The sequence below is a fragment of the Gossypium hirsutum genome, chromosome A04 (genome assembly GCF_007990345.1).
Source record: "Gossypium hirsutum isolate 1008001.06 chromosome A04, Gossypium_hirsutum_v2.1, whole genome shotgun sequence".
In the NCBI taxonomy this organism is placed as follows: domain Eukaryota; kingdom Viridiplantae; phylum Streptophyta; class Magnoliopsida; order Malvales; family Malvaceae; genus Gossypium; species Gossypium hirsutum.
The window spans coordinates 53,768,689-53,771,903 of NC_053427.1; positions in this window are offsets into that span (position 1 = coordinate 53,768,689).

A 3,215-nucleotide genomic window follows, 5' to 3' on the forward strand; every position below is an offset into this window, starting at 1 on the left:
CCCTAACACCTTGTTTTGAGACTCATTATACCTATTTTGTTGAACCTTCATCTTAGAGACCTTGAGTCGAAAATGTGAGTCGTTACTTAAACTTATTTCTCTATCCCATCTTTTATATGAACTAAATTGGATGTCGAGCCCTGAATATTGGGGTTAGGGAGAAACATATTGGTGGTCTTAAAAGAATTATTTTAGGGAGAATTAGTAGAGAGTCAATTCAATACCATAAGTAGAAATCCTTGTCTTTAATGTGCATAATGGAAAATGTTGAGGAAATAAAAGTAGAGAAGAGGATAAAAGCATAGTGTAAACTTGATATTATATAGGATTTTTCTAGCAATTTTTACCACCTTCTAACTTAATAATTATATTAATATTGAGTAATTGTTAATAAATTAAGTGGATTTTGTTTAAATGTTAATTTTGACATGAAATTATAAAATATGTGAAATTCTGCATTATTACATGATTTTTGGGCATAAATTATATTATTTTCATGTTAATTATTAATATGTTAATTTTTATTATGTAGTGGGTCCATGGAAGATGAGATTACCATAAGGATTCATGGACACGAACACATCCACCTTACTTGGACAGTAATACCATGCAAAATTGGGTCATAAGGATGCTAATTTGACCCAATTAAAGTTTGTTACAAAGTGGACATGTCTGATTAAATTTTGGATCATGAAACCATCCAACAAGGGGGAGTTAAGCCCAATTTCAACACAAGCATATGACTGCCCAAGAATCAGCCTCGGGATATTTCATTAGAAGTCCCTGTAGTTGCAATTTTATCAGTAATTAGCACACAAACTACGCTTTTGAAAATTTCCACTCTATGCTAATTATAACATGATTTTATGTTTGAAATAATCAACCAAACCACCTCATTTTCCATAATTTGTGGCCGACCATGAAATGGAGAAGATGGGGGGATTTTAAACTCTATTTTTAGTAAACTTCACCCTCACCTTCACTTATAAATACCACACTACTCATCCCTCATCCAATGTCCCTTCATTCATAATACATCTCTCATTCTACATTCTTTTCTCTCATTCCATTCCTCTTTCCTTTTTCCCCATGCCTAGCCACTCCATTTTCCCTTCCATTCTTGTAACGACCCAAAAATACATGTTTATGTTTTTATTATTATTTGAAAAATCTGTATCTAGTTCAATGGTTAAGTGTTTTGGGTGTATGTGTGAGGCCCCAAGTTCAAGCATTGACTTGGGAAAAATTTGAAATTTTTAAATGATTGAAGCCTTATCCTTGCTTAAAGGGTTTAAGTAGATTTGTTTGTAAAATAATGTCAGAATGGGCCTACTGGTCTAATGGCTAAGTGGAGTATTGGTGTGAGGGAGGCCTTGTGTTCGAGTCTGTACTTGGGCATTATTTTTGCTGCTAATGCCGTGTGGGTGTTTAACAGGGACTGGAATACAGAAGTAGTTGAAATGGATGTGCTTTAGTAGGAGCAAGATAGGGGATTTGGTAGTTACCTAGTTAATTTTTCTTCTCTCCTCCAAAAATTCTCTACCATTTCCCTCTCTATTTTTTTCATTTGCTGCTGAATTCTACTCTCCCTTTTGCTGAATCCACCTTTTTCCTTCCTTTCCCTTTCCAACTTTGTTTTCAATTAGTCATATTGCGCAACATAAGGTCACACTCGCTCGGCAAGTGATGATGTGCTTTAAAATTTTGGTTTTTAAGTTATGAATGAGGGAACCTTTGTTTAACTGTGTTGACAGCCGAAATTCAGGTGTGAGGGGCATGTTGGTGCCGAGTTATAGAGGGAAGTGTCCGTAGTCGTAAGGTAAGGGCTTTTTCGCTTGGAAGAGGATTTTTCTGTTTTAGGGTTAAGTTTAATTAGAGTGTTTAAGTGACTAATTGAGCAAAATGTTTGTCAATAATAGGTTCTGGAGTGCTCGTGGTGGCTTTAGCTTCGAATCGAAACCAGATGTGTACTCGATTGCACAAAAAATGAGGTTTCGATGAAAGTCAAAAACCTTACTGTTGATGCCACACGGGCGTGTGGTCGCCCGTGTGGTAGGTAGTGTGCCCTAACAAGGCGTGTGATCAACAAGGCCAAGCCGTGCACACTAGACACAGCCGTGTGATGGCTAGGTAGGTCGTGTGCGACACATGGGCTCGACCAATTTGGACCGTATGGGCCATATGGGTGTGTGGGCCCACACGGGCATATGTGATTCTGGGCCAAGCCACGTGATCCACACGACCAAGGACAAATTGGGTCTTGTGGGCCACACGGGCACGTGAGCCCATTTTCATTGCTTTGTTGGTAAGGTTGCACGGGTCGCCTAAGACAACTGTGAACCTACTGTAGGGTCGGTAAGCTTACCTAGACTCCCAATTGAATAAAATGACTGTATGACTGATTTATATGTATACATGTTATCGAGCATGATGATGTTTCATTAAACTAATATTGTATGTACTGTTACCATGTTATAGCATGTCATAACTATATATTGCATTGCATTAGGTTAGGGGTTGATTTTGTTCAAAGGATGTGTACTGAAAGGCGTTGAGCCTAATTTACTGGCAGCTCAACTGTAAATTACTATCTAGTGCCGTACTTGATACTTCTTGGAGTGTAGGGATGGTTGGGTTCATTATATCCCTACATGGAGTGTAGGGTTGGACGGAGATGGCGTGTAGAGGCTGGCTGGGTAGGATTTTGTGATTGCATACCTATTACTGCTACTGATACATTGATGGGCTAAGGCCCAACTGTATGAATGATTCTATGTTAAGATGGGCAAAGGCCAAACTGAAAGAGATACGGTTATTGATAAGGCTTAGGCCCAGATTGTGATCATGTGCATACTCTCTGTTTGTTTATAAGAGGATTACACACTGAGTTACGTAAACTCAACCCTTCGGTTTAATTTGTACAGGTAATCCCCAGACCTGATGGATTGGTGCAGCAGAGGACTCGATAGTGGCCACACGACCCCTTTGGCACTGTTCCATACTTATTTATGATTTTAAAATTTTATTTGGGTATTTCATTGTAAATATGGCCTCTATGGAGTTTTATTTTAGTTTGGGATTTTTATTGGTTATGTTTTTTAACTGTTAGTATTAGGATAACCTGGGTTTTCAAAAGAAGCAAAAATTTTAACAAAATACTCACAAATGTGCAAATCATTTTAAAATCTTTCGGATTGAATAAACGCTTTAAAAAC